This window comes from Dipodomys spectabilis, unplaced genomic scaffold (assembly GCF_019054845.1).
Source record: "Dipodomys spectabilis isolate Male_0828 unplaced genomic scaffold, ASM1905484v1 ptg000783l, whole genome shotgun sequence".
NCBI classification, from domain to species: domain Eukaryota; kingdom Metazoa; phylum Chordata; class Mammalia; order Rodentia; family Heteromyidae; genus Dipodomys; species Dipodomys spectabilis.
Genome location: NW_024871460.1, coordinates 133,025 through 140,997, shown reverse-complemented (window position 1 = coordinate 140,997; position 7,973 = coordinate 133,025).

Below are 7,973 nucleotides of genomic sequence, written 5' to 3'. Positions count from 1 at the left end.
ATACTTCTGGTGTAGCTAATATTATAACCATGACAACCATCCTTGACTTGCTGGTTGAAATAGGGGTCTTGCTAACTTTTCATCCGGACTGGCCTTCAAGGATCTTCTAGATCTCTATCTAGTAATGTGAGTAAATGTGATTACAGGAATGAACCACTATGATGGATTTAAGATTTTTTTTTTTATTGTGAAAATACTGTACAGAGGGGTTACAATTACATGGGCAAGATAATGAATACATTTCTTATCAAGCATTGTAGCCTCCTCCTTTGTTTCCCCTTCCCATCCCTTCCCATCCTCCCCCCGCCCCCCACCCAATCCTCCCCGCTACCCCCCTTTATGCCCCCCCACCAAAGTTGTAAAGTTCATTTTCAATATAACGACTTGTACATCTCATTGTTGCAATGGGTCCACCTGTATCCTTATTTAAACGATTTGTTTTTCCCCTTCCCCTCCACAAATTATACTGACATCAAATACAGTGAAAGCAGGGGTTATACTGTGGGGGAGGGACATACAAAGCAACAAAGAAATAATCTTATAAATGTGTTAGAAACAATCACATGAAAGAAAAGAACCATTTGAATACATATCTTAGGGTTCGTTTCCCTAACATCACCTTATCTGACCTTTTCTGCTTGACTCAGACATATACTAGATATTGCAAATCAGGGAAACCATGGGACTCATGTTTCTTTGGGCCTGGCTTACTTCACTTAATATAATTTTTTCCAAGTCTTTCCATTTCCTAACAAATGGGGCAATGTCATTCTTTCTGATGGAGGCATAGAAACAGAGTCGCTGTATCCTGGCTGGCCTTAGCCTTGTGATCCTCCTGCCTCAGCTTCCCGAGTGCTGGGGTTATAGGTGTGTGCTACTCTGGTTAGCAGCAAGAACTGCTACTTATATGGCTTGATTCCTAGCCTTGTGCTGTCTTTCCCATACCTCTACCCCCAGAACAGGAACTTTCTAGAGATCACTACATTATGACCAGTGTGCTTCTTGTCAAGGATCATAAACTTGGAATATAATCGAAAGTCACTATTGTTCAAGAAAAAAAAACCTGATGTTTTTCCATCCAGAAAAAAAAGCAGCATGCTTTGGCAAGATGGCTATTAATATACATTGTCACCGACATCAGCACTCCGGGCTCATTCCTTGGGAAAGCTGGGATGCTCTCATTTGTATACTCCTTTGCATTCATTTGCATTCTCTCTCCTGTGAAAAATCGAACACCACTAATTAGTGCAACCTTGCAACAATGAGAAGCAGACCTTCTGAGCCAGAGCGGCCGAAGTCCAGAACAGTGACTGGACCAACCCAAAGCCAGCTATTTCCTAGGTTGGACACACTGGCTGGGGGAGCAGGGGCAGAGGGGAGGGCAGACAGACAGACAGAGACAGAGAAACCAAGAGACAGAGAGACAAAGACAGAGAGAGATAGACAGAGACAGAAACAGAGTCAGAGACACACAGAGACAGACGGAGAAACTGGAACTTGGCCTCCTTGGCCTCAGGCAGGATTTTGTGGTGAATGGTACCAGACTGGATCCCAAAGACTTCCCCATGTGTGAGCTGGGGCTTCTTATGCTTCAGGGACTTGTGGAGATGACATGGGAGGATGTAGCTAGGAATGCACTTTACAAAAGCGAGACACCATGTAGATGAGGGCTCGGGGCTGAGGGTTGGAGAGCTGTTGGCCTCCATGTTGTACCAGTCCCTGAGTATGATGTGACCTGATGTACAGATAATATAAACATGTGTGTAGACATGTATGTATGTATGTAATATGTTTACAAAGACTTAGAAATCACAATTGCAATCTCATTGAATAATCCCCCTGGGAATCCTAAGAACTTTTCTTTTTAGTCAGTCATGGGGCCTGAACTCTGGGTCTGGGCATTGTCCCTCAGCTCTTCAGCTCAAGGCTAGTGCTCTACCACTTGAGCTATGGCACCTCTTCCAACTTTTTCTGCTTATGTGGTGCTGAGGAACTGAACCCAGGGCCTCATGCATGCAAGGAAAGCACTGTACCACTGAGCCACCCTCCCAGCCCCGAAGAACTCTTATTATTAGTACCTCATTGTATAGATCATTATTATTACTATATAATATAATCATCATCATAATTATTATTAGGACCTCATTCTATAGATAATGTTTAGGTGAAAATCATACTGCCATGTGAGCCAGAAAGCACTTGTCAAATAACCAGAGCCTTCTCTCTCGAACAGTGATAATGACATTCCTGTTTTAAGTCCCTCATCCGCTTTCCAGCCTGTTGCCTATTTGTTATGCATTGGCTTTGGCTTTGGTCCTTGGTCAACAGAGTAGTTCCATTGGTCAAGTGATGGTTTGGTTGTTCTCTAACATTTCAGCTCCAGGTTCGGTGAGTCGCAAGGTCTTTGTCGAGGGCAGCTCCAGTCTACCAAGGCAGACTGCGTTACGGTTCATGGATGTTCTGGGCATCTCCTTGGGGGTAGTATGTACAACCATACTTCCTGGTACACGGCCTGCTCCAGGCCCTGTGAATGGGAGCACGGAATTACCTTGAGTCACAAGACTGCATGTGACTGGTGGCCTTCTGCATGGTGCTCCCTCCCGACTGATGGAGGAAAGCCTGACACGAGGTAAGGTACAGAGGTCCCAGGCACTGACTGGTGATGGGCAAGTCATGGGAACAAGACGTGAGTCTGTGCAGTTGTCAGTCTTCAGGATTGATTATGAGACCCTAGCCTTTCCATTCTACCTGAACCATTCTCTCTCTATTACTTGGTCTGAGGCTAGCTCTCCCAGCATGGACCCTAGAGAACTGACTAGGTTGTTACTGTCAGTTACTAGACACTTTGATCTCAATGTCTCTACCATGGCTCACAATACTTGGTGTTTCCATTAAAAAAAAAAAAAAGACTCCTTTAAAATAACGAAAGTAATACTGCTGCTACCGGTGACAGGTAATACTTGACAAGATGATTTTATTGCACCTTGATTAAAGACACCCTGAAGTCACACAAATGAAACAGTTCAGAAACGTTCTGCGTTGCCCTCACAATCGCACAGCTGGGGGGGGGGGTCATCATGCTCTGCAGCGCAAACCCCAATCACATTCCTGTTTCCTCATCCATTTCCCCCCCAGGATATTGACTGGCTGAGTCACTTACCATATTCGTCAGAGATGGGCTGCAAATAGTTTGACTGCTTATGAAAAGTAAAGGAATTATGAAGCAGCAAAAATAAGACTAGATCTGGGATAGAGGTGATGTCAGTCCGGAGCCTTTTCTTAGAACCATAAGTGGTTGGTTTTACTCTTAGACTCTGGAGATTTCCACCTGTAAAATGGAACATTTTGTCTCAGAGCACATGGCTTCACTCTCTGGCAGGGTATGAAAAGTGTCTTGTGGAAATGTGCTTTTCTGGGCAGAGAATCTCACCACCTGTTACTTTCCCAAAGATGAGATAGTCAAATTCTCTGATTTGTTGAGTCTGACTTATCACTCTTCCCACAGGAAGATGTGGCTGACTAAATCACAGGTTTTTGTAGGGTGAGTATTGGATTTATCAGAGAATAACTGGAAAGCAAGCTGGATCACTCCATTAACACACACACACACACACACACACACACAGTCAGAAAGGGTCCTGCCTCACATTCCTGCAGCTCCCTGTCATCCCCTCTGCACAGAAGTCTCCTTCCCTCTCCTCAGCCAGCAACTGTGTCACTTTCTGTGGTCAGTCATTTCCTGTGTCATTCAGCCAAGACACATTATTTTGATTGGGATGAGAATGGATTCTGATCTGTGAACTTCGTCTCAGAGCAACTGGCGGATGCATTTCCTTTCACGTGGGAAGAAAGGAAACAGGGCAGAGAAAGGCATTCATGGAGCTCCAACACTGTTGCTCTGCAGCCATTTCATTCATTTACTTAGTCATGAGAACTAGGTGCTGGGGGACACAGAATTGCACACATCAGACACACACATACACTCAGAGACACACACACACAAAATAGGTCTCTGTATTCCTAGACTTTAGGCTCTGGTAAGAGAAAAGAAACCTGATAGTTAAGTTTAACAAGGACATTATGTGCATGTATGGAAAATAGAAGAATGAAACTCACTGCAATTGTACAAACAAAAGGAGTGGCTAAGAAAGAGTGAAGGTTGACTGTGAATAAAGTACATTACATGCAAGCATGGAAATAACATAATGAAGCCTCTTTGTATAATGAGTACATGCTAAGAATATGTTTTAAAAAAGAACTATGATAGTAAAATTTGTTCAGATATATATATTAATTATGTACCTATGCTTTGCCTATGCTGATGCAGGGTATGATAACCAGGAGTCTTGCATGGTATAATCTTCGTAGTAGAGGACTAGAAACAGGAAATAGTTATAGCAGTTTTCTTTCTCTCTCTCTCTCTCTGTTGACCTTTTATCATTAAGAAGTTTCTCTCAATGTCACTAGAAATCCTGAAGCCCATTTTGTTCGCTAGTGGTATTATAACCCTGTATTTCTCTTTTTATTTGTATGATATCCCTTTTAGTTTTCATCTTTAATCCACTTGGGACTTATTTTTAAGGTGTATCTTTGGTTGGTGGCATATAGGCAGTTCTTGAATTTCTACCAAGTTTGACTCCTCCTCCTGCTTTCTTCTTGAACTTATGTCCTTGAGCTTGATGTGCACAGCCTCTATCATTTGAACCACTAGGTTTCCAACCCTTCTCATTTTAGTTCTTTTGCAAATTAGGCCTACAGTTCTCCTATTTATACACTACCACACCTAGCTTTTATTGGTTGAGATCAGGTCTCCTGAACTTATTGCCTGGGCTAGTCTTAAACCATGACTCTCTCTATCTCTGCATCCATGGTAGCTGGGATTACAGGTCTGAAACACCCTGCTGGACTTGACTCTCCTTGTGATTGGATGATCTGGGAGGCATTTATAGATTAATAGCTGCACCACTCTTAAAGCGTTGTTATGATTTCTTTCTCTTTGGCATCACTTTGAACATTTAATTCCAGTAACTTTTGGTTTCCATAGTTTCTGATGAAATGTCAGCCAACAGTTTTATTGATGGTCACCTGTGTGGAGCATCCTTTGGCTAATTCCAAGATTTTTCCCTTATCTTTGGTTCTTGGCAATTTTTCTATGTGTTTTTAGGAGTGTATTTCTTTGTGCTTATTTTGCTAAGGGTTTGTTAAGCTCCAAGGGGTCTTTAAGCTAATGTCTTGAATCTGGTTTGGGAAGTTTTAGATCCCTATTTATTCAAACAACTTTTCTCCTCATTCTATCACTTCTCTGATTCTGGATTGTACTTGACACTGTATCACAAAGCTCTGAGTTTTAGTTTGCTTTCTTAAACATGATTTTTTGGATCAGATATTTGCTGTCAATTTATCATTTTCTCCTCATATCTTGAAGCATATTTTTCACTATTTCTTCTTTCTCTCTACATTCTTTGCATTTTCCAGGTTTGTAGTTTTTAACTCCCTGTTGGTATAGCTTACTTGATCATTCTTTCATACCATATTTTGAAGCATGTGTCTGCTCACGGAAGCATCTCTGCTCATAAAGCATTGCTTTATTGTCTGGCATGTCCCTGCCTATAGCTAGCTCTCCTCTGTTTCTTCATATGTTGATAATTTTCAGTTGAAAGCTAGACATTGTAGATAGTTTCCTATACACTCTGGATTATGCTGTGTTCTTCTGGGAATTATTAGATTTTATTATAGTAAATAATTACCTTAGCTGCATTCAGAGCACAAACTTTATGTTGTTGCATCTGATACCTTTGCTGGCCCATGTTTTCTCATTGCTGCTTTTTAAACCTGACTCAGGGTGTGTGTGGGGTGGTGATGTCTCCCAGCATCTGTTTATTCAGTTATTTTTCAATAATTTGGATAATCTTGAGTTCACATTTTCAGGCTTTTTTTTTTTTTTTTTGGGTCCGGTCGTGGGGCCTGAACTCTGGGCCTGGGCGCTGTCCCTCAGCTCTTCAGCTCAAGGCTAGCGCTCTACCACTTGAGCTACAGCGCCACTTCCGGCTTTTTTCTTATGTGGTGCTGAGGAATCGAACCCAGGGCCTCAGGCATGCAAGGCAAGCGCTCTACCACTGAGTCAACTTCCCACCCCCTCAGGTTTATTTTTTAAACTCATAAGTTTTACGCTAATTTCTAGTTTTTCCACTCATGTTCTAGTTTTTTCTGTCATGTTCTGGATTCTGACATTTCAAGACTGTAAGACAGTGCTTTTTTTGCCACCTGTTCTGTGTGAAAAGGAGAAATCAGCTGGGCAGTAAGTCCTGTTGCCTATCACCATCAATAATTGTGGTGAAAATGAGAGCAACTTGTTCTCTTACTGCATCTACAAGAGGAATGAGCACCTATGATGTATTCAATATGTTATGTCCTTTGCAGCACATTGATTTGGAGGTGTTGGTTTGAATGCAGTGGTAACTGGATGTTTTCTTTTGAAAGTACTGTTTCGTTCAACGTTGTCACTCCCCTAGGTTTTGAATCTAAGATTGGCATGTCTTTTCCTATTCCTGGCGATAGAGATAATTAAAGGATGCTATATGGTCCAGGTTGAGACTGTGTTGAAATTTTGGATATAAAGAAGTACTTTTCAATTTGGAATTTTTGAGAAGATGAGTACTAGAACTTGCCTTTTTCTGAGAAAGAAGAACATGATGTGAGAATCAGGCCATAGTCTATTTCCTCAGCAATGGTGACGCCTTGACATCTCTTGGGAAGAGTTGGTCTTCATAGAATCAAAACTAGAGACATTAGATTTCAGAGATGAAGCTAGATGAAATCTTACTTGGATTTCTAGAAACAGTCATCTGAATTTTTTGTTTGTTTTTGGTGATACTGGGTTTGAAGTAGGGACCTAATGCTTGTGAGCCAGATCCTCCGTTACTACTTCAACCATGCTCCAAGCCCTTTTGCTTTTAGTTATTTTTAGAAGACAGTCTTGCATTTATGCATTGCCTGGCCTAGACCATGACCCTCCTATTTATGCTTCCTATATAGCTACGATGACAGACACATACTACCATGCCAAACATTTATTTGTTGAGATCAGGTTTTATAACATTTTGTTTTGCTTGGCTGACCTTGAACCAAGATCCTTCTCATCTCTGCCTCTAGCTGAGATTACAGACTTCATCTACCACGCTTGATCTCTGCAACCTTGTATAGCCAAAGTTGATACCAAAATATTTAATTATCCAAAGCCCAAAACTCCTTTTAGGCTGGAACTGGGCTTTTAAATTCACTTACAGCCCAAGAACCCCAGACTAAAAATAAATAATTCATTGTCTCTTTAGTTTCCATGTGGTCTTCATTGTTGTTGTTGTCATCATCATCATCATCACTATTATCACTTACCCTATTCAAAAAGTGCTTGAAACTCCAACTATTGTAAGCTGTGATTCACAAGTGGAACTCAGACTGAGAGAGTTTAAGGAACTTCTTGCTCATGCTCAACCAGTTCCCATGTGTCAGATTTATAATTCACATCCTGGTTTGCCCACATCCACATCAAGCACTGTGATTCACCCAGAGCCCATTTGGTGAACAGCAGAAACAACCCTCTGCCCCCCTTCCTTCTGTCCTCCTCCTTCTGTCTTCCTCCCTCTGTCCTCTTCCTTCTGTCCTCCTCTCTCTGTCCTCTTTTGTCCTGAGCCTCTTTCAGAGCTCTGTCAGGTTTTTGCTACCACTCATTGATCCACTTGTGACTTTTCTAAGGCCCAGCTGCATTTTGTCCTTCTTTTGGTCTCAAAATATTTTTTAAAAACTTTGGGGCGGTATTAAAATTTTCATTATTTCCGTTTGTGATATCTGCAAAGGTAAGACATTTTCTAAAAGCATTTTATAAACTCAGAAAGAGACAGACAGGGAAGGAGTCCTCATAAACCTGAAACAGATATTTCTGATAAAAGCATGTGGGAAATGTATCCTTATTTACC